General features: G+C 57.1%; 1 protein-coding gene and 1 long non-coding RNA gene across 2 annotated transcripts in view; both read left to right on the forward strand.

Annotated features, from left to right (window-relative positions):
• The window catches only part of Dync2h1 (dynein cytoplasmic 2 heavy chain 1), a 252371-nt gene that overhangs the window by 21593 nt on the left and 205998 nt on the right, over nt 1–24780 (forward strand). The window lies entirely within an intron of this gene.
• Nucleotides 1471–16911, forward strand: LOC127689460 (uncharacterized). The gene is made up of 4 exons (XR_007978941.1): nt 1471–1673; nt 1798–1955; nt 4599–5198; nt 16482–16911. It is a non-coding gene; the product is annotated as an uncharacterized LOC127689460 (long non-coding RNA).

Raw genomic sequence — 24780 nt, forward strand, 5'->3', positions numbered from 1 at the left:
GCTAATGATGGGGAGCTAATATTTAATACATTGAAGCTGTATTTAGAGCTGTTGCTAAGAGCCTTGCAGAGAACGGAAAGCTCATGGTATTTATCTCTGTTCTTTAGCTGTGCTGCTTCCTTTCAGAACGACCTGAGACAGACGTAGCATTTAGGCATTGCTGTGCATATGGATATAAGTCTTTGAGAGGAAGTTCATGACTTTGAGAATGGGTGCCCCTGCTACCTGAAGTTTCAACTGCTTGGAGCTGTTTTGACAATGAATTCTATGAGAATGAATGTGCACTTTATAGAAGACAGCATCCCCTTTTATTGACTTTGTCTTCCTTTTAGTAAGATGTGCTGAGCATTTATAACACAAAGAACCTTACATAAATGGAGGCAAGATGAAGCAATAGCTGATAGCAAGGTGCTTCCCCTGGTGGCGCTGCAGCTGTTTGATGAGGCAGTCAGTCTGGAGGGCTCAGTGAGCGAGGTCTGCAGTCTGTGGAGGGCTCAGTGAGTGAGGTCTGCAGTCTGTGGAGGGCTCAGTGAGTGAGGTCTGCAGTCTGTGGAGGGCTCAGTGAGTGAGGTCTGCAGTGTATGGCGGGCTCAGTGAGTGAGGTCTGCAGTCTGTGGAGGGCTCAGTGAGTAAGGTCTGCAGTCTGTGGAGAGCTCAGTGAGTGAGGTCTGCAGTCTGTGGAGGGCTCAGTGAGTGAAGTCGGCCCTGTGTGGAGGGCTCAGTGAGTGAGGTCTGCAGTGTGTGGAGGGCTCAGTGAATGAAGTCAGCCCTGTGTGGAGGGCTCATGAGTGAGGTCTGCAGTCTGTGGAGGGCTCAGTGAGTGAGGTCTGCAGTCTGTGGAGGGCTCAGTGAGTAAGGTCTGCAGTCTGTGGAGAGCTCAGTGAGTGAGGTCTGCAGTCTGTGGAGGGCTCAGTGAGTGAAGTCGGCCCTGTGTGGAGGGCTCAGTGAGTGAGGTCTGCAGTGTGTGGAGGGCTCAGTGAATGAAGTCAGCCCTGTGTGGAGGGCTCATGAGTGAGGTCTGCAGTCTGGAGGGCTCAGTGAGTGAGGTCTGCAGTCTGGAGGGCTCAGTGAGTGAGGTCTGCAGTCTGGAGGGCTCAGTGAGTGAGGTCTACAGTGTGTGGAGGGCTCAGTGAGTGAGGTCGGCCGTGTGTGGAGGGCTCACTGAGTGAGGTCTGCAGTGTGTGGAGGGCTCAGTGAGTGAGGTCTGCAGTCTGGAGGGCTCAGTGTGTGAGGTCTGCAGTCTGTGGAGGGCTCAGTGAGTGAAGTCGGCCCTGTGTGGAGGGCTCAGTGAGTGAGGTCTGCAGTGTGTGGAGGGCTCAGTGAATGAAGTCAGCCCTGTGTGGAGGGCTCATGAGTGAGGTCTGAAGTCTGGAGGGCTCAGTGAGTGAGGTTTGCAGTCTGGAGGGCTCAGTGAGTGAGCTCTGCAGTCTGTGGAGGGCTCAGTGAGGGAGGTCTGCAGTGTGTGGAGGGCTCAGTGAGTGAGGTCTGCAGTCTGTGGAGGGCTCAGTGAGTGAGGTCTGCAGTCTGTGGAGGGCTCAGTGAGGGAGGTCTGCAGTCTGTGGAGGGCTCAGTGAGTGAGGTCTGCAGTGTGTGGAGGGCTCAGTGAGTGAGGTCTGCAGTCTGGAGGGCTCAGTGAGTGAGGTCTGCAGTGTGTGGAGGGCTCAGTGAGTGAGGTCTGCAGTCTGTGGAGGGCTCAGTGAGTGAGGTCTGCAGTCTGGAGGGCTCAGGGAGTGAGGTTTGCAGTCTGGAGGGCTCAGTGAGTGAGGTCTGCAGTCTGTGGAGGGCTCAGTGAGTAAGGTCTGCAGTCTGTGGAGAGCTCAGTGAGTGAGGTCTGCAGTCTGTGGAGGGCTCAGTGAGTGAAGTCGGCCCTGTGTGGAGGGCTCAGTGAGTGAGGTCTGCAGTGTGTGGAGGGCTCAGTGAGTGAGGTCTGCAGTCTGGAGGGCTCAGTGAGTGAGGTCTACATTCTGTGGAGGGCTCAGTGAGTGAGGTCTGCAGTGTGTGGAGGGCTCAGTGAGTGAGGTCTGCAGTGTTTGGAGGGCTCAGTGAGTGAGGTCTGCAGTCTGGAGGGCTCAGGGAGTGAGGTTTGCAGTCTGGAGGGCTCAGTGAGTGAGGTCTGCAGTCTGTGGAGGGCTCAGTGAGTGAGGTTTGCAGTCTGTGGAGGGCTCAGTGAGGGAGGTCTGCAGGTGGAGGGCTCAGTGAGTGAGGTCTGCAGTATGTGGAGGGCTCAGTGAGTGAAGTCGGCCCTGTGTGGAAGGCTCAGTGAGTGAGGTCTGCAGTGTGTGGAGGGCTCAGTGATTGAGGTCTGCAGTGTGTGGAGGGCTCAGTGAGTGAGGTCTGCAGTGTGTGGAGGGCTCAGTGAGTGAGGTCTGCAGTGTGTGGAGGGCTCAGTGAGTGAGGTCTGCAGTGTGTGGAGGGCTCAGTGAGTGAGGTCTGCAGTGTGTGGAGGGCTCAGTGAGTGAGGTCTGCAGTGTGTGGAGGGCTCAGTGAGTGAGGTCTGCAGTGTGTGGAGGGCTCAGTGAGTGAGGTCTGCAGTGTGTGGAGGGCTCAGTGAGTGAGGTCGGCCGTGTGTGGAGGGCTCAGTGAGTGATGTCTGCAGTCTGTGGAGGGCTCAGTGAGTGAGGTCTGCAGTCTGTGGAGGGCTCAGTGAGTGAGGTCTGCAGTGTGTGGAAGGCTCAGTGAGTGAGGTTTGCAGTCTGGAGGGCTCAGTGAGTGAAGTCAGCCCTGTGTTGAGGGCTCAGTGAGTGAGGTCTACAGTCTGTGGAGGGCTCAGTGAGTGAGGTCTGCAGTCTGGAGGGCTCAGTGAGTGAGGTCTGCAGTGTGTGGAGGGCTCAGTGAGTGAGGTGTGTAGTCTGGAGGGCTCAGTGAGTGAGGTCTGCAGTGTGTGGAAGGCTCAGTGAGTGAGGTCTGTAGTATGTGGAGGGCTCAGTGAGTGAGGTCTGCAGTGTGTGGATGGCTCAGTGAGTGAGGTGTGCAGTCTGTGGAGGGCTCAGTGAGTGAGGTCTGCAGTCTGTGGAGGGCTCAGTGAGTGAGGTCTGCAGCCTGGAGGGCTCAGTGAGGGAGGTCTGCAGTGTGTGGAGGGCTCAGTGAGTGAGGTCTGCAGTCTGTGGAGGGTTCAGTGAGTGAGGTCTGCAGTCTGTGGAGGGCTCAGTGAGGGAGGTCTGCAGGTGGAGGGCTCAGTGAGTGAGGTCTGCAGTGTGTGGAGGGCTCAGTGAGTGAGGTTTGCAGTCTGGAGGGCTCAGTGAGTGAGGTCTGCAGTGTGTGGAGGGCTCAGTGAGTAAGGTCTGTAGTGTGTGGAGGGCTCAGTGAGTGAGGTCTGCAGTGTGTGGAAGGCTCAGTGAGTGAGGTCTACAGGTGAAGGGCTCAGTGAGTGAGGTCTGCAGTCTGTGGAGGGCTCAGTGAGTGAGGTCTGCAGTCTGTGGAGGGCTCAGTGAGTGTGGTCGGCAGTGTGTGGAGGGCTCAGTGAGTGAGGTCTGCAGTCTGTGGAGGGCTCAGTGTGTGAGGTCTGCAGTCTGTGGAGGGCTCAGTGAGTGAAGTTGGCCCTGTGTGGAGGGCTCAGTGAGTGAGGTCTGCAGTCTGTGGAGGGCTCAGTGAGTGAGGTCTGCAGTGTGTGGAGGGCTCAGTGAGTGAGGTCTGCAGTGTGTGGAGGGCTCAGTGAGTGAGGTCTGCAGTGTGTGGAGGGCTCAGTGAGTGAGGTCTGCAGTCTGTGGAGGGCTCAGTGAGTGAAGTCGGCCCTGTGTGGAGGGCTCAGTGAGTGAGGTCTGCAGTCTGGTGGGCTCAGTGAGTGAGGTCTGCAGTCTGGAGGGCTCAGTGAGTGAAGTCTGCAGTCTGGAGGGCTCAGTGAGTGAGGTCTGCAGTCTGTGGAGGGCTCAGTGAGTGAGGTCTGCAGTCTTTGGTGGGCTCAGTGAGTGAAGTCGGCCCTGTGTGGAGGACTCAATGAGTGAGGTCTGCAGTGTGTGGAGGGCTCAGTGAGTGAGGTCTGCAGTCTGTGGAGGGCTCAGTGAGTGAGGTCTGCAGTCTTTGGAGGGCTCAGTGAGTGAAGTCGGCCCTGTGTGGAGGACTCAATGAGTGAGGTCTGCAGTGTGTGGAGGGCTCAGTGAGTGAGGTCTGCAGTCTGTGGAGGGCTCAGTGAGTGAGGTTTGCAGTCTGGAGGGCTCAGTGAGTGAGGTCTGCCGTGTGTGGAGGGCTCAGTGAGTGAGGTCTACAGTCTGTAGAGGGCTCGATAAGTGAGGTCTGCAGTCTGTGGAGGGCTCAGGGAGTGAGGTCTGCAGTCTGGAGGGCTCAGTGAGTGAGGTCTGCAGTCTGGAGGGCTCAGTGAGTGAGGTCTGCAGTCTGGAGGGCTCAGTGAGTGAGGTCTGCAGCCTGGACGGCTCAGTGAGTGAGGTCTGCAGTGTGTGGAGGGCTCAGTGAGTGAGGTCTGCAGTGTGTGGCGGGCTCAGTGAGTGAGGTCTACAGTCTGGAGGGCTCAGTGAGTGAGGTCTGCAGCCTGGAGGGCTCAGTGAGTGAGGTCTGCAGTCTGGAGGGCTCAGTGAGTGAGGTCTGCAGTGTGTAGAGGGCTCACTGAGTGAGGTCTACAGTCTGTGGAGGGCTCAGTGAGTGAGGTCTACAGTCTGTGGAGGGCTCAGTGAGTGAGGTCTGCAGTCTGTGGAGGGCTCAGTGAGTGAAGTCAGCCCTGTGTGGAGGGCTCAGTGAGTGGGGTCTACAGTCTGTGGAGGGCTCAGTGAGTGAGGTCTGCAGTCTGTGGAGGGCTCAGTGAGTGAGGTCTGCAGTCTGGAGGGCTCAGTGAGTGTGGTCGGCAGTGTGTGGAGGGCTCAGTGAGTGAGGTCTGCAGTCTGTGGAGGGCTCAGTGAGTGAGGTCTGCAGTCTGTGGAGGGCTCAGTGAGTGAAGTCGCCCTGTGTGGAGGGCTCAGTGAGTGAGGTCTGCAGTGTGTGGAGGGCTCAGTGAGTGAGGTCTGCAGTGTGTGGAGGGCTCAGTGAGTGAGGTCTGCAGTGTGTGGAGGGCTCAGTGAGTGAGGTCTGCAGTCTGGAGGGCTCAGTGAGTGAGGTCTGCAGTGTGTGGAGGGCTCAGTGAGTGAGGTCTGCAGTGTGTGGAGGGCTCAGTGAATGAAGTCAGCCCTGTGTGGAGGGCTCAGTGAGTGAGGTCTGCAGTCTGTGGAGGGCTCAGTGAGGGAGGTCTGCAGGTGGAGGGCTCAGTGAGTGAGGTCTGCAGTGTGTGGAGGGCTCAGTGAGTGAAGTCGGCCCTGTGTGGAGGACTCAGTGAGTGAGGTCTACAGTCTGTGGAGGGCTCAGTGATTGAGGTCTGCAGTGTGTGGAGGGCTCAGTGAGTGAGGTCTGCAGTGTGTGGAGGGCTCAGTGAGTGAGGTCTGCAGTGTGTGGAGGGCTCAGTGAGTGAGGTCGGCCGTGTGTGGAGGGCTCAGTGAGTGATGTCTGCAGTCTGTGGAGGGCTCAGTGAGTGAGGTCTGCAGTCTGTGGAGGGCTCAGTGAGTGAGGTCTGCAGTGTGTGGAAGGCTCAGTGAGTGAGGTCTACAGGTGAAGGGCTCAGTGAGTGAGGTCTGCAGTCTGTGGAGGGCTCAGTGAGTGAGGTCTGCAGTCTGTGGAGGGCTCAGTGAGTGTGGTCGGCAGTGTGTGGAGGGCTCAGTGAGTGAGGTCTGCAGTCTGTGGAGGGCTCAGTGAGTGAGGTCTGCAGTCTGTGGAGGGCTCAGTGAGTGAAGTTGGCCCTGTGTGGAGGGCTCAGTGAGTGAGGTCTGCAGTCTGTGGAGGGCTCAGTGAGTGAGGTCTGCAGTGTATGGAGGGCTCAGTGAGTGAAGTCAGCCCTGTGTGGAGGGCTCAGTGAGTGAGGTCTGCAGTGTGTGGAGGGCTCAGTGAGTGAGGTCTGCAGTGTGTGGAGGGCTCAGTGAGTGAGGTCTGCAGTGTATGGAGGGCTCAGTGAGTGAAGTCAGCCCTGTGTGGAGGGCTCAGTGAGTGAGGTCTACAGTCTATGCAGGGCTCAGTGAGTGAGGTCTACAGTCTATGCAGGGCTCAGTGAGTGAGGTCTGCAGTCTGGAGGGCTCAGTGAGTGAGGTCTGCAGTCTGGAGGGCTCAGTGAGTGAGGTCTGCAGTGTGTGGAGGGCTCAGTGAGTGAGGTCTGCAGCCTGGAGGGCTCAGTGAGTGAGGTCTGCAGTCTGGAGGGCTCAGTGAGTGAGGTCTGCAGTGTGTAGAGGGCTCACTGAGTGAGGTCTACAGGTGGAGGGCTCAGTGATTGAGGTCTACAGTCTGTGGAGGGCTCAGTGAGTGAGGTCTGCAGTCTGTGGAGGGCTCAGTGAGTGAAGTCAGCCCTGTGTGGAGGGCTCAGTGAGTGGGGTCTACAGTCTGTGGAGGGCTCAGTGAGTGAGGTCTGCAGTCTGTGGAGGGCTCAGTGAGTGTGGTCGGCAGTGTGTTGAGGGCTCAGTGAGTGAGGTCTGCAGTCTGTGGAGGGCTCAGTGAGTGAGGTCTGCAGTCTGTGGAGGGCTCAGTGAGTGAAGTCGCCCTGTGTGGAGGGCTCAGTGAGTGAGGTCTGAAGTGTGTGGAGGGCTCAGTGAGTGAGGTCTGCAGTCTGGAGGGCTCAGTGAGTGAGGTCTGCAGTGTGTGGAGGGCTCAGTGAGTGAGGTCTGCAGTCTGGAGGGCTCAGTGAGTGAGGTCTGCAGTGTGTGGAGGGCTCAGTGAGTGAAGTCAGCCCTGTGTGGAGGGCTCAGTGAGTGAGGTCTGCAGTCTGTGGAGAGCTCAGTTAGTGAGATCTGCAGTGTGTGGAGGACTCAGTGAGTGAGGTCTGCAGTGTGTGGAGGGCTCAGTGAGTGAGGTCTGCAGTCTATGGAGGGCTCAGTGAGTGAAGTCGGCCCTGTGTGGAGGGCTCAGTGAGTGAGGTCTGCAGTCTGGTGGGCTCAGTGAGTGAGTTCTGCAGTCTGGAGGGCTCAGTGAGTGAAGTCTGCAGTCTGGAGGGCTCAGTGAGTGAGGTCTGCAGTGTGTGGAGGGCTCAGTGAGTGAGGTCTGCAGTCTGTGGAGGGCTCAGTGAGTGAGGTCTGCAGTCTGTGGAGGGCTCAGTGAGTGAAGTCGGCCCTGTGTGGAGGATTCAATGAGTGAGGTCTGCAGTGTGTGGAGGGCTCAGTGAGTGAGGTCTGCAGTCTGTGGAGGCCTCAGTGAGTGGAGTCGGCCCTGTGTGGAGGACTCAATGAGTGAGGTCTGCAGTGTGTGGAGGGCTCAGTGAGTGAGGTCTGCAGTCTGTGGAGGGCTCAGTGAGTGAGGTCTGCAGTCTGTGGAGGGCTCAGTGAGTGAGGTGTGCAGTCTCTGGAGGGCTCAGTCTGTGGAGGGCTCAGTGAGTGTGGTCTGCAGTGTGTGGAGGGCTCAGTGAGTGAGGTCTGCAGTCTGGAGGGCTCAGTGAGTGAGGTCTACAGTGTGTGGAGGGCTCAGTGAGTGAGGTCGGCCGTGTGTGGAGGGCTCAGTGAGTGAGGTCTGCAGTTTGTGGAGGGCTCAGTGAGTGAGGTCTGCAGTCTGGAGGGCTCAGTGTGTGAGGTCTGCAGTCTGTGGAGGGCTCAGTGAGTGAGGTCGGCCCTGTGTGGAGGGCTCAGTGAGTGAGGTCTGTAGTGTGTGGAGGGCTCAGTGAGTGAAGTCAGCCCTGTGTGGAGGGCTCATGAGTGAGGTCTGCAGTCTGGAGGGCTCAGTGAGTGAGGTTTGCAGTCTGGAGGGCTCAGTGAGTGAGCTCTGCAGTCTGTGGAGGGCTCAGTGAGGGAAGTCTGCAGTGTGTGGAGGGCTCAGTGAGTGAGGTCTGCAGTCTGTGGAGGGCTCAGTGAGTGAGGTCTGCAGTCTGTGGAGGGCTCAGTGAGGGAGGTCTGCAGTCTGTGGAGGGCTCAGTGAGTGAGGTCTGCAGTGTGTGGAGGGCTCAGTGAGTGAGGTCTGCAGTCTGGAGGGCTCAGTGAGTGAGGTCTGCAGTGTGTGGAGGGCTCAGTGAGTGAGGTCTGCAGTCTGTGGAGGGCTCAGTGAGTGAGGTCTGCAGTCTGGAGGGCTCAGGGAGTGAGGTTTGCAGTCTGGAGGGCTCAGTGAGTGAGGTCTGCAGTCTGTGGAGGGCTCAGTGAGTAAGGTCTGCAGTCTGTGGAGGGCTCAGTGAGTGAGGTCTGCAGTCTGGAGGGCTCAGTGAGTGAGGTCTGCAGTCTGTGGAGGGCTCAGTGAGTGAGGTCTGCAGTCTGGAGGGCTCAGTGAGTGAGGTCTGCAGTGTGTCGAGGGCTCAGTGAATGAGGTCTGCAGTCTGGAGGGCTCAGTGAGTGAGGTGTGCAGTATGGAGGGCTCAGTGAGTGAGGTCTGCAGTCTGTGGAGGGCTCAGTGAGGGAGGTCTGGAGTCTGTGGAGGGCTCAGTGAGTGAGGTCTGCAGTGTGTGGAGGGCTCAGTGAGTGAGGTCTGCAGTCTGGAGGGCTCAGTGAGTGAGGTCTGCAGTGTGTGGAGGGCTCAGTGAGTGAGGTCTGCAGTCTGTGGAGGGCTCAGTGAGTGAGGTCTGCAGTCTGGAGGGCTCAGTGTGTGAGGTCTGCAGTCTGTGGAGGGCTCAGTGAGGGAGGTCTGCAGTCTGTGGAGGGCTCAGTGAGTGAGGTCTGCAGTCTGTGGAGGGCTCAGTGAGGGAGGTCTGCAGGTGGAGGGCTCAGTGAGTGAGGTCTGCAGTCTGTGGAGGGCTCAGTGAGGGAGGTCTGCAGGTGGAGGGCTCAGTGAGTGAGGTCTGCAGTGTGTGGAGGGCTCAGTGAGTGAAGTCGGCCCTGTGTGGAGGACTCAGTGAGTGAGGTCTACAGTCTGTGGAGGGCTCAGTGAGTGAGGTCTGCAGTGTGTGGAGGGCTCAGTGAGTGAGGTCTGCAGTGTGTGGAGGGCTCAGTGAGTGAGGTCTGCAGTGTGTGGAGGGCTCAGTGAGTGAGGTCGGCCGTGTGTGGAGGGCTCAGTGAGTGATGTCTGCAGTCTGTGGAGGGCTCAGTGAGTGAGGTCTGCAGTGTGTGGAAGGCTCAGTGAGTGAGGTTTGCAGTCTGGAGGGCTCAGTGAGTGAGGTCTGCAGTGTGTGCAGGGCTCAGTGAGTGAAGTCAGCTCTGTGTGGAGGGCTCAGTGAGTGGGGTCTACAGTCTGTGGAGGGCTTGGTGAGTGAGGTCTGCAGTCTGTGGAGTGCTCAGTGAGTGAGGTCTGCAGTGTGTGGAGGGCTCAGTGAGTGAGGTCTGTAGTCTGGAGGGCTCAGTGAGTGAGCTCTGCAGTGTGTAGAGGGCTCAGTGAGTGAGGTCTGCTGGTGGAGGGCTCAGTTAGTGAGGTCTGCAGTCTTGAGGGCTCAGTGAGTGAGGTCTGCTGGTGGAGGGCTCAGTTAGTGAGGTCTGCAGTCTGTGGAGGGCTCAGTGAGTGAGGTCTGCAGTGTGTGTCGAGGGCTCAGTGAGTGAGGTCTGCAGTCTGGAGGGCTCAGTGAGTGAGGTCTGCAGTGTGTGGAGGGCTCCGTGAGTGAGGTCTGCAGTGTGTGGAGGGCTCAGTGAGTGAGGTCTGTAGTGTGTGGAGGGCTCAGTGAGTGAGGTCTGCAGTGTGTGGAAGGCTCAGTGAGTGAGGTCTACAGGTGAAGGGCTCAGTGAGTGAGGTCTGCAGTCTGTGGAGGGCTCAGTGAGTGAGGTCTGCAGTCTGTGGAGGGCTCAGTGAGTGTGGTCGGCAGTGTGTGGAGGGCTCAGTGAGTGAGGTCTGCAGTCTGTGGAGGGCTCAGTGTGTGAGGTCTGCAGTCTGTGGAGGGCTCAGTGAGTGAAGTTGGCCCTGTGTGGAGGGCTCAGTGAGTGAGGTCTGCAGTCTGTGGAGGGCTCAGTGAGTGAGGTCTGCAGTGTGTGGAGGGCTCAGTGAGTGAGGTCTGCAGTGTGTGGAGGGCTCAGTGAGTGAGGTCTGCAGTCTGTGGAGGGCTCAGTGAGTGAGGTCTGCAGTCTTTGGAGGGCTCAGTGAGTGAAGTCGGCCCTGTGTGGAGGACTCAATGAGTGAGGTCTGCAGTGTGTGGAGGGCTCAGTGAGTGAGGTCTGCAGTCTGTGGAGGGCTCAGTGAGTGAGGTTTGCAGTCTGGAGGGCTCAGTGAGTGAGGTCTGCCGTGTGTGGAGGGCTCAGTGAGTGAGGTCTACAGTCTGTAGAGGGCTCGATAAGTGAGGTCTGCAGTCTGTGGAGGGCTCAGGGAGTGAGGTCTGCAGTCTGGAGGGCTCAGTGAGTGAGGTCTGCAGTCTGGAGGGCTCAGTGAGTGAGGTCTGCAGTCTGGAGGGCTCAGTGAGTGAGGTCTGCAGCCTGGACGGCTCAGTGAGTGAGGTCTGCAGTGTGTGGAGGGCTCAGTGAGTGAGGTCTGCAGTGTGTGGCGGGCTCAGTGAGTGAGGTCTACAGTCTGGAGGGCTCAGTGAGTGAGGTCTGCAGCCTGGAGGGCTCAGTGAGTGAGGTCTGCAGTCTGGAGGGCTCAGTGAGTGAGGTCTGCAGTGTGTAGAGGGCTCACTGAGTGAGGTCTACAGTCTGTGGAGGGCTCAGTGAGTGAGGTCTACAGTCTGTGGAGGGCTCAGTGAGTGAGGTCTGCAGTCTGTGGAGGGCTCAGTGAGTGAAGTCAGCCCTGTGTGGAGGGCTCAGTGAGTGGGGTCTACAGTCTGTGGAGGGCTCAGTGAGTGAGGTCTGCAGTCTGTGGAGGGCTCAGTGAGTGAGGTCTGCAGTCTGGAGGGCTCAGTGAGTGTGGTCGGCAGTGTGTGGAGGGCTCAGTGAGTGAGGTCTGCAGTCTGTGGAGGGCTCAGTGAGTGAGGTCTGCAGTCTGTGGAGGGCTCAGTGAGTGAAGTCGCCCTGTGTGGAGGGCTCAGTGAGTGAGGTCTGCAGTGTGTGGAGGGCTCAGTGAGTGAGGTCTGCAGTGTGTGGAGGGCTCAGTGAGTGAGGTCTGCAGTGTGTGGAGGGCTCAGTGAGTGAGGTCTGCAGTCTGGAGGGCTCAGTGAGTGAGGTCTGCAGTGTGTGGAGGGCTCAGTGAGTGAGGTCTGCAGTGTGTGGAGGGCTCAGTGAATGAAGTCAGCCCTGTGTGGAGGGCTCAGTGAGTGAGGTCTGCAGTCTGTGGAGGGCTCAGTGAGGGAGGTCTGCAGGTGGAGGGCTCAGTGAGTGAGGTCTGCAGTGTGTGGAGGGCTCAGTGAGTGAAGTCGGCCCTGTGTGGAGGACTCAGTGAGTGAGGTCTACAGTCTGTGGAGGGCTCAGTGATTGAGGTCTGCAGTGTGTGGAGGGCTCAGTGAGTGAGGTCTGCAGTGTGTGGAGGGCTCAGTGAGTGAGGTCTGCAGTGTGTGGAGGGCTCAGTGAGTGAGGTCGGCCGTGTGTGGAGGGCTCAGTGAGTGATGTCTGCAGTCTGTGGAGGGCTCAGTGAGTGAGGTCTGCAGTCTGTGGAGGGCTCAGTGAGTGAGGTCTGCAGTGTGTGGAAGGCTCAGTGAGTGAGGTCTACAGGTGAAGGGCTCAGTGAGTGAGGTCTGCAGTCTGTGGAGGGCTCAGTGAGTGAGGTCTGCAGTCTGTGGAGGGCTCAGTGAGTGTGGTCGGCAGTGTGTGGAGGGCTCAGTGAGTGAGGTCTGCAGTCTGTGGAGGGCTCAGTGAGTGAGGTCTGCAGTCTGTGGAGGGCTCAGTGAGTGAAGTTGGCCCTGTGTGGAGGGCTCAGTGAGTGAGGTCTGCAGTCTGTGGAGGGCTCAGTGAGTGAGGTCTGCAGTGTATGGAGGGCTCAGTGAGTGAAGTCAGCCCTGTGTGGAGGGCTCAGTGAGTGAGGTCTGCAGTGTGTGGAGGGCTCAGTGAGTGAGGTCTGCAGTGTGTGGAGGGCTCAGTGAGTGAGGTCTGCAGTGTATGGAGGGCTCAGTGAGTGAAGTCAGCCCTGTGTGGAGGGCTCAGTGAGTGAGGTCTACAGTCTATGCAGGGCTCAGTGAGTGAGGTCTACAGTCTATGCAGGGCTCAGTGAGTGAGGTCTGCAGTCTGGAGGGCTCAGTGAGTGAGGTCTGCAGTCTGGAGGGCTCAGTGAGTGAGGTCTGCAGTGTGTGGAGGGCTCAGTGAGTGAGGTCTGCAGCCTGGAGGGCTCAGTGAGTGAGGTCTGCAGTGTGTAGAGGGCTCACTGAGTGAGGTCTACAGGTGGAGGGCTCAGTGATTGAGGTCTACAGTCTGTGGAGGGCTCAGTGAGTGAGGTGTGCAGTCTGTGGAGGGCTCAGTGAGTGAAGTCAGCCCTGTGTGGAGGGCTCAGTGAGTGGGGTCTACAGTCTGTGGAGGGCTCAGTGAGTGAGGTCTGCAGTCTGTGGAGGGCTCAGTGAGTGTGGTCGGCAGTGTGTTGAGGGCTCAGTGAGTGAGGTCTGCAGTCTGTGGAGGGCTCAGTGAGTGAGGTCTGCAGTCTGTGGAGGGCTCAGTGAGTGTGGTCGGCAGTGTGTGGAGGGCTCAGTGAGTGAGGTCTGCAGTCTGTGGAGGGCTCAGTGTGTGAGGTCTGCAGTCTGTGGAGGGCTCAGTGAGTGAAGTTGGCCCTGTGTGGAGGGCTCAGTGAGTGAGGTCTGCAGTCTGTGGAGGGCTCAGTGAGTGAGGTCTGCAGTGTGTGGAGGGCTCAGTGAGTGAGGTCTGCAGTGTGTGGAGGGCTCAGTGAGTGAGGTCTGCAGTCTGTGGAGGGCTCAGTGAGTGAGGTCTGCAGTCTTTGGAGGGCTCAGTGAGTGAAGTCGGCCCTGTGTGGAGGACTCAATGAGTGAGGTCTGCAGTGTGTGGAGGGCTCAGTGAGTGAGGTCTGCAGTCTGTGGAGGGCTCAGTGAGTGAGGTTTGCAGTCTGGAGGGCTCAGTGAGTGAGGTCTGCAGTGTGTAGAGGGCTCACTGAGTGAGGTCTACAGGTGGAGGGCTCAGTGATTGAGGTCTACAGTCTGTGGAGGGCTCAGTGAGTGAGGTCTGCAGTGTGTGGAGGGCTCAGTGAGTGAAGTCAGCCCTGTGTGGAGGGCTCAGTGAGTGGGGTCTACAGTCTGTGGAGGGCTCAGTGAGTGAGGTCTGCAGTCTGTGGAGGGCTCAGTGAGTGTGGTCGGCAGTGTGTTGAGGGCTCAGTGAGTGAGGTCTGCAGTCTGTGGAGGGCTCAGTGAGTGAGGTCTGCAGTCTGTGGAGGGCTCAGTGAGTGAAGTCGCCCTGTGTGGAGGGCTCAGTGAGTGAGGTCTGAAGTGTGTGGAGGGCTCAGTGAGTGAGGTCTGCAGTCTGGAGGGCTCAGTGAGTGAGGTCTGCAGTGTGTGGAGGGCTCAGTGAGTGAGGTCTGCAGTCTGGAGGGCTCAGTGAGTGAGGTCTGCAGTGTGTGGAGGGCTCAGTGAGTGAAGTCAGCCCTGTGTGGAGGGCTCAGTGAGTGAGGTCTGCAGTCTGTGGAGAGCTCAGTTAGTGAGATCTGCAGTGTGTGGAGGACTCAGTGAGTGAGGTCTGCAGTGTGTGGAGGGCTCAGTGAGTGAGGTCTGCAGTCTATGGAGGGCTCAGTGAGTGAAGTCGGCCCTGTGTGGAGGGCTCAGTGAGTGAGGTCTGCAGTCTGGTGGGCTCAGTGAGTGAGTTCTGCAGTCTGGAGGGCTCAGTGAGTGAAGTCTGCAGTCTGGAGGGCTCAGTGAGTGAGGTCTGCAGTGTGTGGAGGGCTCAGTGAGTGAGGTCTGCAGTCTGTGGAGGGCTCAGTGAGTGAGGTCTGCAGTCTGTGGAGGGCTCAGTGAGTGAAGTCGGCCCTGTGTGGAGGATTCAATGAGTGAGGTCTGCAGTGTGTGGAGGGCTCAGTGAGTGAGGTCTGCAGTCTGTGGAGGCCTCAGTGAGTGGAGTCGGCCCTGTGTGGAGGACTCAATGAGTGAGGTCTGCAGTGTGTGGAGGGCTCAGTGAGTGAGGTCTGCAGTCTGTGGAGGGCTCAGTGAGTGAGGTCTGCAGTCTGTGGAGGGCTCAGTGAGTGAGGTGTGCAGTCTCTGGAGGGCTCAGTCTGTGGAGGGCTCAGTGAGTGTGGTCTGCAGTGTGTGGAGGGCTCAGTGAGTGAGGTCTGCAGTCTGGAGGGCTCAGTGAGTGAGGTCTACAGTGTGTGGAGGGCTCAGTGAGTGAGGTCGGCCGTGTGTGGAGGGCTCAGTGAGTGAGGTCTGCAGTTTGTGGAGGGCTCAGTGAGTGAGGTCTGCAGTCTGGAGGGCTCAGTGTGTGAGGTCTGCAGTCTGTGGAGGGCTCAGTGAGTGAGGTCGGCCCTGTGTGGAGGGCTCAGTGAGTGAGGTCTGTAGTGTGTGGAGGGCTCAGTGAGTGAAGTCAGCCCTGTGTGGAGGGCTCATGAGTGAGGTCTGCAGTCTGGAGGGCTCAGTGAGTGAGGTTTGCAGTCTGGAGGGCTCAGTGAGTGAGCTCTGCAGTCTGTGGAGGGCTCAGTGAGGGAAGTCTGCAGTGTGTGGAGGGCTCAGTGAGTGAGGTCTGCAGTCTGTGGAGGGCTCAGTGAGTGAGGTCTGCAGTCTGTGGAGGGCTCAGTGAGGGAGGTCTGCAGTCTGTGGAGGGCTCAGTGAGTGAGGTCTGCAGTGTGTGGAGGGCTCAGTGAGTGAGGTCTGCAGTCTGGAGGGCTCAGTGAGTGAGGTCTGCAGTGTGTGGAGGGCTCAGTGAGTGAGGTCTGCAGTCTGTGGAGGGCTCAGTGAGTGAGGTCTGCAGTCTGGAGGGCTCAGGGAGTGAGGTTTGCAGTCTGGAGGGCTCAGTGAGTGAGGTCTGCAGTCTGTGGAGGGCTCAGTGAGTAAGGTCTGCAGTCTGTGGAGGGCTCAGTGAGTGAGGTCTGCAGTCTGGAGGGCTCAGTGAGTGAGGTCTGCAGTCTGTGGAGGGCTCAGTGAGTGAGGTCTGCAGTCTGGAGGGCTCAGTGAGTGAGGTCTGCAGTGTGTCGAGGGCTCAGTGAATGAGGTCTGCAGTCTGGAGGGCTCAGTGAGTGAGGTGTGCAGTATGGAGGGCTCAGTGAGTGAGGTCTGCAGTCTGTGGAGGGCTCAGTGAGGGAGGTCTGGAGTCTGTGGAGGGCTCAGTGAGTGAGGTCTGCAGTGTGTGGAGGGCTCAGTGAGTGAGGTCTGCAGTCTGGAGGGCTCAGTGAGTGAGGTCTGCAGTGTGTGGAGGGCTCAGTGAGTGAGGTCTGCAGTCTGTGGAGGGCTCAGTGAGTGAGGTCTGCAGTCTGGAGGGCTCAGTGTGTGAGGTCTGCAGTCTGTGGAGGGCTCAGTGAGGGAGGTCTGCAGTCTGTGGAGGGCTCAGTGAGTGAGGTCTGCAGTCTGTGGAGGGCTCAGTGAGGGAGGTCTGCAGGTGGAGGGCTCAGTGAGTGAGGTCTGCAGTCTGTGGAGGGCTCAGTGAGGGAGGTCTGCAGGTGGAGGGCTCAGTGAGTGAGGTCTGCAGTGTGTGGAGGGCTCAGTGAGTGAAGTCGGCCCTGTGTGGAGGACTCAGTGAGTGAGGTCTACAGTCTGTGGAGGGCTCAGTGAGTGAGGTCTGCAGTGTGTGGAGGGCTCAGTGAGTGAGGTCTGCAGTGTGTGGAGGGCTCAGTGAGTGAGGTCTGCAGTGTGTGGAGGGCTCAGTGAGTGAGGTCGGCCGTGTGTGGAGGGCTCAGTGAGTGATGTCTGCAGTCTGTGGAGGGCTCAGTGAGTGAGGTCTGCAGTGTGTGGAAGGCTCAGTGAGTGAGGTTTGCAGTCTGGAGGGCTCAGTGAGTGAGGTCTGCAGTGTGTGCAGGGCTCAGTGAGTGAAGTCAGCTCTGTGTGGAGGGCTCAGTGAGTGGGGTCTACAGTCTGTGGAGGGCTTAGTGAGTGAGGTCTGCAGTCTGTGGAGTGCTCAGTGAGTGAGGTCTGCAGTGTGTGGAGGGCTCAGTGAGTGAGGTCTGTAGTCTGGAGGGCTCAGTGAGTGAGCTCTGCAGTGTGTAGAGGGCTCAGTGAGTGAGGTCTGCTGGTGGAGGGCTCAGTTAGTGAGGTCTGCAGTCTTGAGGGCTCAGTGAGTGAGGTCTGCTGGTGGAGGGCTCAGTTAGTGAGGTCTGCAGTCTGTGGAGGGCTCAGTGAGTGAGGTCTGCAGTGTGTGTCGAGGGCTCAGTGAGTGAGGTCTGCAGTCTGGAGGGCTCAGTGAGTGAGGTCTGCAGTGTGTGGAGGGCTCCGTGAGTGAGGTCTGCAGTGTGTGGAGGGCTCAGTGAGTGAGGTCTGTAGTGTGTGGAGGGCTCAGTGAGTGAGGTCTGCAGTGTGTGGAAGGCTCAGTGAGTGAGGTCTACAGGTGAAGGGCTCAGTGAGTGAGGTCTGCAGTCTGTGGAGGGCTCAGTGAGTGTGGTCGGCAGTGTGTGGAGGGCTCAGTGAGTGAGGTCTGCAGTCTGTGGAGGGCTCAGTGTGTGAGGTCTGCAGTCTGTGGAGGGCTCAGTGAGTGAAGTTGGCCCTGTGTGGAGGGCTCAGTGAGTGAGGTCTGCAGTCTGTGGAGGGCTCAGTGAGTGAGGTCTGCAGTGTGTGGAGGGCTCAGTGAGTGAGGTCTGCAGTGTGTGGAGGGCTCAGTGAGTGAGGTCTGCAGTCTGTGGAGGGCTCAGTGAGTGAGGTCTGCAGTCTTTGGAGGGCTCAGTGAGTGAAGTCGGCCCTGTGTGGAGGACTCAATGAGTGAGGTCTGCAGTGTGTGGAGGGCTCAGTGAGTGAGGTCTGCAGTCTGTGGAGGGCTCAGTGAGTGAGGTTTGCAGTCTGGAGGGCTCAGTGAGTGAGGTCTGCCGTGTGTGGAGGGCTCAGTGAGTGAGGTCTACAGTCTGTAGAGGGCTCGATAAGTGAGGTCTGCAGTCTGTGGAGGGCTCAGGGAGTGAGGTCTGCAGTCTGGAGGGCTCAGTGAGTGAGGTCTGCAGTCTGGAGGGCTCAGTGAGTGAGGTCTGCAGTCTGGAGGGCTCAGTGAGTGAGGTCTGCAGCCTGGACGGCTCAGTGAGTGAGGTCTGCAGTGTGTGGAGGGCTCAGTGAGTGAGGTCTGCAGTGTGTGGCGGGCTCAGTGAGTGAGGTCTACAGTCTGGAGGGCTCAGTGAGTGAGGTCTGCAGCCTGGAGGGCTCAGTGAGTGAGGTCTGCAGTCTGGAGGGCTCAGTGAGTGAGGTCTGCAGTGTGTAGAGGGCTCACTGAGTGAGGTCTACAGTCTGTGGAGGGCTCAGTGAGTGAGGTCTACAGTCTGTGGAGGGCTCAGTGAGTGAGGTCTGCAGTCTGTGGAGGGCTCAGTGAGTGAAGTCAGCCCTGTGTGGAGGGCTCAGTGAGTGGGGTCTACAGTCTGTGGAGGGCTCAGTGAGTGAGGTCTGCAGTCTGTGGAGGGCTCAGTGAGTGAGGTCTGCAGTCTGGAGGGCTCAGTGAGTGTGGTCGGCAGTGTGTGGAGGGCTCAGTGAGTGAGGTCTGCAGTCTGTGGAGGGCTCAGTGAGTGAGGTCTGCAGTCTGTGGAGGGCTCAGTGAGTGAAGTCGCCCTGTGTGGAGGGCTCAGTGAGTGAGGTCTGCAGTGTGTGGAGGGCTCAGTGAGTGAGGTCTGCAGTGTGTGGAGGGCTCAGTGAGTGACGTCTGCAGTGTGTGGAGGGCTCAGTGAGTGAGGTCTGCAGTCTGGAGGGCTCAGTGAGTGAGGTCTGCAGTGTGTGGAGGGCTCAGTGAGTGAGGTCTGCAGTGTGTGGAGGGCTCAGTGAATGAAGTCAGCCCTGTGTGGAGGGCTCAGTGAGTGAGGTCTGCAGTCTGTGGAGGGCTCAGTGAGGGAGGTCTGCAGGTGGAGGGCTCAGTGAGTGAGGTCTGCAGTGTGTGGAGGGCTCAGTGAGTGAAGTCGGCCCTGTGTGGAGGACTCAGTGAGTGAGGTCTACAGTCTGTGGAGGGCTCAGTGATTGAGGTCTGCAGTGTGTGGAGGGCTCAGTGAGTGAGGTCTGCAGTGTGTGGAGGGCTCAGTGAGTGAGGTCTGCAGTGTGTGGAGGGCTCAGTGAGTGAGGTCGGCCGTGTGTGGAGGGCTCAGTGAGTGATGTCTGCAGTCTGTGGAGGGCTCAGTGAGTGAGGTCTGCAGTCTGTGGAGGGCTCAGTGAGTGAGGTCTGCAGTGTGTGGAAGGCTCAGTGAGTGAGGTCTACAGGTGAAGGGCTCAGTGAGTGAGGTCTGCAGTCTGTGGAGGGCTCAGTGAGTGAGGTCTGCAGTCTGTGGAGGGCTCAGTGAGTGTGGTCGGCAGTGTGTGGAGGGCTCAGTGAGTGAGGTCTGCAGTCTGTGGAGGGCTCAGTGAGTGAGGTCTGCAGTCTGTGGAGGGCTCAGTGAGTGAAGTTGGCCCTGTGTGGAGGGCTCAGTGAGTGAGGTCTGCAGTCTGTGGAGGGCTCAGTGAGTGAGGTCTGCAGTGTATGGAGGGCTCAGTGAGTGAAGTCAGCCCTGTGTGGAGGGCTCAGTGAGTGAGGTCTGCAGTGTGTGGAGGGCTCAGTGAGTGAGGTCTGCAGTGTGTGGAGGGCTCAGTGAGTGAGGTCTGCAGTGTATGGAGGGCTCAGTGAGTGAAGTCAGCCCTGTGTGGAGGGCTCAGTGAGTGAGGTCTACAGTCTATGCAGGGCTCAGTGAGTGAGGTCTACAGTCTATGCAGGGCTCAGTGAGTGAGGTCTGCAGTCTGGAGGGCTCAGTGAGTGAGGTCTGCAGTCTGGAGGGCTCAGTGAGTGAGGTCTGCAGTGTGTGGAGGGCTCAGTGAGTGAGGTCTGCAGCCTGGAGGGCTCAGTGAGTGAGGTCTGCAGTCTGGAGGGCTCAGTGAGTGAGGTCTGCAGTGTGTAGAGGGCTCACTGAGTGAGGTCTACAGGTGGAGGGCTCAGTGATTGAGGTCTACAGTCTGTGGAGGGCTCAGTGAGTGAGGTCTGCAGTGTGTGGAGGGCTCAGTGAGTGAAGTCAGCCCTGTGTGGAGGGCTCAGTGAGTGGGGTCTACAGTCTGTGGAGGGCTCAGTGAGTGAGGTCTGCAGTCTGTGGAGGGCTCAGTGAGTGTGGTCGGCAGTGTGTTGAGGGCTCAGTGAGTGAGGTCTGCAGTCTGTGGAGGGCTCAGTGAGTGAGGTCTGCAGTCTGTGGAGGGCTCAGTGAGTGAAGTCGCCCTGTGTGGAGGGCTCAGTGAGTGAGGTCTGAAGTGTGTGGAGGGCTCAGTGAGTGAGGTCTGCAGTCTGGAGGGCTCAGTGAGTGAGGTCTGCAGTGTGTGGAGGGCTCAGTGAGTGAGGTCTGCAGTCTGGAGGGCTCAGTGAGTGAGGTCTGCAGTGTGTGGAGGGCTCAGTGAGTGAAGTCAGCCCTGTGTGGAGGGCTCAGTGAGTGAGGTCTGCAGTCTGTGGAGAGCTCAGTTAGTGAGATCTGCAGTGTGTGGAGGACTCAGTGAGTGAGGTCTGCAGTGTGTGGAGGGCTCAGTGAGTGAGGTCTGCAGTCTATGGAGGGCTCAGTGAGTGAAGTCGGCCCTGTGTGGAGGGCTCAGTGAGTGAGGTCTGCAGTCTGGTGGGCTCAGTGAGTGAGTTCTGCAGTCTGGAGGGCTCAGTGAGTGAAGTCTGCAGTCTGGAGGGCTCAGTGAGTGAGGTCTGCAGTGTGTGGAGGGCTCAGTGAGTGAGGTCTGCAGTCTGTGGAGGGCTCAGTGAGTGAGGTCTGCAGTCTGTGGAGGGCTCAGTGAGTGAAGTCGGCCCTGTGTGGAGGATTCAATGAGTGAGGTCTGCAGTGTGTGGAGGGCTCAGTGAGTGAGGTCTGCAGTCTGTGGAGGCCTCAGTGAGTGGAGTCGGCCCTGTGTGGAGGACTCAATGAGTGAGGTCTGCAGTGTGTGGAGGGCTCAGTGAGTGAGGTCTGCAGTCTGTGGAGGGCTCAGTGAGTGAGGTCTGCAGTCTGTGGAGGGCTCAGTGAGTGAGGTGTGCAGTCTCTGGAGGGCTCAGTCTGTGGAGGGCTCAGTGAGTGTGGTCTGCAGTGTGTGGAGGGCTCAGTGAGTGAGGTCTGCAGTCTGGAGGGCTCAGTGAGTGAGGTCTACAGTGTGTGGAGGGCTCAGTGAGTGAGGTCGGCCGTGTGTGGAGGGCTCAGTGAGTGAGGTCTGCAGTTTGTGGAGGGCTCAGTGAGTGAGGTCTGCAGTCTGGAGGGCTCAGTGTGTGAGGTCTGCAGTCTGTGGAGGGCTCAGTGAGTGAGGTCGGCCCTGTGTGGAGGGCTCAGTGAGTGAGGTCTGTAGTGTGTGGAGGGCTCAGTGAGTGAAGTCAGCCCTGTGTGGAGGGCTCATGAGTGAGGTCTGCAGTCTGGAGGGCTCAGTGAGTGAGGTTTGCAGTCTGGAGGGCTCAGTGAGTGAGCTCTGCAGTCTGTGGAGGGCTCAGTGAGGGAAGTCTGCAGTGTGTGGAGGGCTCAGTGAGTGAGGTCTGCAGTCTGTGGAGGGCTCAGTGAGTGAGGTCTGCAGTCTGTGGAGGGCTCAGTGAGGGAGGTCTGCAGTCTGTGGAGGGCTCAGTGAGTGAGGTCTGCAGTGTGTGGAGGGCTCAGTGAGTGAGGTCTGCAGTCTGGAGGGCTCAGTGAGTGAGGTCTGCAGTGTGTGGAGGGCTCAGTGAGTGAGGTCTGCAGTCTGTGGAGGGCTCAGTGAGTGAGGTCTGCAGTCTGGAGGGCTCAGGGAGTGAGGTTTGCAGTCTGGAGGGCTCAGTGAGTGAGGTCTGCAGTCTGTGGAGGGCTCAGTGAGTAAGGTCTGCAGTCTGTGGAGGGCTCAGTGAGTGAGGTCTGCAGTCTGGAGGGCTCAGTGAGTGAGGTCTGCAGTCTGTGGAGGGCTCAGTGAGTGAGGTCTGCAGTCTGGAGGGCTCAGTGAGTGAGGTCTGCAGTGTGTCGAGGGCTCAGTGAATGAGGTCTGCAGTCTGGAGGGCTCAGTGAGTGAGGTGTGCAGTATGGAGGGCTCAGGGAGTGAGGTCTGCAGTCTGGAGGGCTCAGTGAGTGAGGTCTGCAGTCTGGAGGGCTCAGTGAGTGAGGTCTGCAGTCTGGAGTGCTCAGTGAGTGAGGTCTGCAGTCTGTGGAGGGATCAGTGAGTGAGGTCTGCAGTCTGGAGGGCTCAGTGAGTGAGGTCTCCTGTCTGGAGGGCTCAGTGAGTGAGGTCTGCAGTCTGGTGGACTCAGTGAGTGAGGTCTGCAGGCTGGACGGCTCAGTGAGTGAGGTCTGCAGTGTGTGGAGGGCTCAGTGAGTGGGGTCTACAGTCTGTGGAGGGCTCAGTGAGTGAGGTCTGCAGTGTGTGGAGGGCTCAGTGATTGAGGTCTGCACTTGGAGGGCTCAGTGAGTGAGGTTTGCAGTGTGTGGAGGGCTCAGTGAGTGAGGTCTGCGGTGTGTGGAGGGCTCATTGAGTGAAGTCGACCCTGTGTGGAGGGCTCAGTGAGTGAGGTCTGCAGTGTGTGGAGGCCTCAGTGAGTGAGGTCTGCAGTGTGTGGAGGGCTCAGTGAGTGAGGTCTGCAGTGTGTGGAGGGCTCAGTGAGTGAGTTCTGCAGTCTGTGGAGAGCTCAGTGAGTGAGGTCTGCAGTGTGTTGAGGGCTCAGTGAGTGAGGTCTGCAGTCTGTGGAGGGTTCAGTGAGTGAGGTCTGCAGTCTGTGGAGGGCTCAGTGAGTGAGGTCTGCTCTGTGTTTAGGGCTCAGTGAGTGAGGTCTGCAGTCTGTGGAGGACTCAATGAGTGAGGTCTGCAGTCTGGAGGGTTCAGTGAGTGAGGTCTGCAGTGTGTGGAGGGCTCAGTGAGTGAGGTCTGCAGTCTGTGGAGGGCTCAGTGAGTGAGGTCTGCAGTCTGTGGAGGGCTCAGTGAGTGAGGTCTGCTCTGTGTTTAGGGCTCAGTGAGTGAGGTCTGCAGTCTGTGGAGGGCTCAGTGAGTGAGGTCTGCAGGTGGAGGGCTCAGTGAGTGAGGTCTGCAGGTGGAGGGCTCAGTGAGTGAGGTCTGCAGTCTGTGGAGGACTCAATGAGTGAGGTCTGCAGTCTGTGGAGGGCTCAGTGAGTGAGGTCTGCAGGTGGAGGGCTCAGTGAGTGAGGTCTGCAGTCTGTGGAGGACTCAGTGAGTGAGGTCTGCAGTCTGTGGAGGACTCAGTGAGTGAGGTCTGCAGTCTGTGGAGGGCTCAGTGAGTGAGATCTGCAGTCTGTGTAGGGCTCAGTGAGTGATGTCTGCAGTCTCGTTGGCTCAGTGAGTGAGGTCTGCAGTCTGTGGAGGGCTCAGTGAGTGAGGTCTGCAGTCTGTGGAGGGCTCAGTGAGTGAGGTCTGCAATCTGTGGAGGGCTCTGTGAGTGAGGTCTGCAGTCTGTGGAGGGCTCAGTGAGTGAGGTCTGCAGTCTGTGGAGGGCTCAGTGAGTGAGGTCTGCAGTCTGTGGAGGGCTCAGTGAGTGAGGTCTGCAGTCTGTGGAGGGCTCAGTGAGTGAGGTCTGCAATCTGTGGAGGGCTCTGTGAGTGAGGTCTGCAGTCTGTCGAGGGCTCAGTGAGTGAGGTCTGCAGTGTGTGGAGGGCTCAGTGAGTGAGGTCTGCAGTCTCGTTGGCTCAGTGAGTGAGGTCTGCAGTCTCGTTGGCTCAGTGAGTGAGGTCTGCAGTCAGCTGGCTTAGCAGCTGCTCAACTGTGGCAAACATCTAAAGTATAAACCATGATTTCTTTCACTTGAAAGATACTTAAAAGATTAATACTTTTAATGATCATATGGAGTAATTTGCATATATGTTACTGGTACAGACTGTGTTTTCAAAAGTTGTCAATAGTTTTTAATTGTTGTTAATGGTGAATGGAATGTAATCTGCATTATACGCTGAACTAAGCGTGTGGCGATTCAGAAGGTATTGTTCCTTGTCCTGATTTCGGACAAGTCAGGGAAATTTTTGTTAGGACATAGCAAGCCGGAGATTTTGAGATGTAGAAATAGTTATTGATCATTGTTTGTCTGCCTACCTACCTGTTTATTTTAGTTGCTCAGAGGACTAAACCCAGTACCCTATACATGCTAGATAATTGCTCTACCCGTGAGTTATGCCTCAGTCATTTTTACCTTTTATTTTAAGACATGTTCTCATTAAACTCTACAGTCTGTCTTGGAATTAGCTGTCTCCCTGCCTCATGCTCTTTGGTGCCTGCGACCATAAGCATGCGCCACCAGCAGTGTGAGTTAATGTACTTGGCTTGTTTCTAAGTTTTTACAGGTAATACTTTTATAGTGTGTTGGCATCTGGCTTAAACCTTTCCTTGGACTGGGTGTGGTGGTGTTGGCCTGTAAGCCCAGCAGCTGGGAGGGAGGGAGAGGCAGAGGAGGAACAAGAACTCAGTGCTGCCCTGGGCTTATTTCTTAGTTTTGAGATTATAAGGACCCCAGGCCCCTCCCCCCCCACACACTTTTCTTTCTCCTAACCTTCCCATATGCCCCTCATTGCTCTCTTTGAAAGTCATGACCTCTGTTGTTGTTAGTTGTTGGTGTTGTGGCTGTTGGTGGTGGTCTTGGTGTGTGCGTGTGTATTCTTAAGTATGTAAGTATAAGCTTCTCAGTCTGTACAATGCTATGTGTGTGTGTATTTTCAGGGCTGAACACGTGGTATTTTAGAACAGTTGGAGTGCTCTTCCCTGGGCAGACTATTTCTCCCACTCCCAGTGTTCCTTAGTGGCCTGTGGTTTCTTGTGTATGGCTGAGGCGTCATGTGCTTTCCCTGTCTGCTTTGTCATGTGTACTGCTGCTCTCTTTGTTCAACTCACGTTAGGCAGCTGTATTAGTGAGGGTTCTCTAGAGTCACAGACCTTACGGGTGGCATCTATATATAGTAAGGGAATTTGTTGGTGACTTACAGTCTGTAGTCTAACTCCCAACAATGCTCAGCAGCAGCTGTGAATGGAAGCCTGAGGATCTAGCACTTGCTCAGTCCCACAAGGCAAGCAGGCGAAGAAGAGACAATCTTTTTTTCTCCCAATGTCCTTATGGAGGTATTCAGTGGAAGGTGTGACCCAGATTAAAGGTATATATCACCACGCCTGGATCTGGGACTTGCTATGTCCCAGATGACCTTGAACTCAGAGATCTCCTTGACTAGATCCAGGTCAGAAACTTGTATCTCTCAGCCTGATGATCAGGATCACAAGTGAGCTTTTCAGTTCTGGACTGTAGTTCATTCCAGATATAGTCAAGTTGACCACCAGGAAGAGCCACTGCAGCAGCAATGTTGGTGAGCCTCTGCACGTGTAGTGTCTACCTTTGCCAGGAGACCCAATCCCACAGCAAACTCCCCACTCCTCTGGCTCTTAAAATTTTCCACCCACTTCTGCAATGACCCATGAACTTTGGATGTGGCAGTTGTATTGTAGATGCATCCATTGGGTTCTACAACTCTGCATTTTGACTGGTTGTGTGTTGTTTTCTGTAGTTTCTCCTTCTACTACAAAGAGAAGGTTCACACCTAGATGAGGTGTGAGGGTAATGCTTACCTGTGGGTATAAGGATAAATTCAGAATATAGTTGGGGACTATGATGGTTTAGTAAAGTGGTAATTGTAGGTTCTTCTACAAGATCCATGTTAGGATAAACTCAAAAGGTAAGACGTGATAGCCCATGCCCCTAAATCCCAGCACAGGCAGTGGAGATGGGAGGGGCAAGGCCAGCCCCAGGTAAAGGTACGAGGCCAGCCACAGGTGAGGATATCTTCTCTCAAATCAAAACACAAAAGTGAACAACAATATCCAAACTTCAAAGATAAAATCTCTCTTTCTCTCTCTCTGTTTTTTTTTTTTTTTTTCAGTTCAGGATTTCTCTGTGTAGCTCTGGCTGACCTGGAGTTCATTCTGTAAACCTGGCTGGGGTCAGACTCAGTTATCTCTCTATCTCTGCCTTCTGAGTGCTGCAGTTAAATGTGTGTATCACCACTGCTCAGAAAAATATATTTCTTAAAATTATAAGTTGACTAAATTGCTTTTCATAAAATCACTAA

Source organism: Apodemus sylvaticus, chromosome 7 (genome assembly GCF_947179515.1).
Source record: "Apodemus sylvaticus chromosome 7, mApoSyl1.1, whole genome shotgun sequence".
In the NCBI taxonomy this organism is placed as follows: domain Eukaryota; kingdom Metazoa; phylum Chordata; class Mammalia; order Rodentia; family Muridae; genus Apodemus; species Apodemus sylvaticus.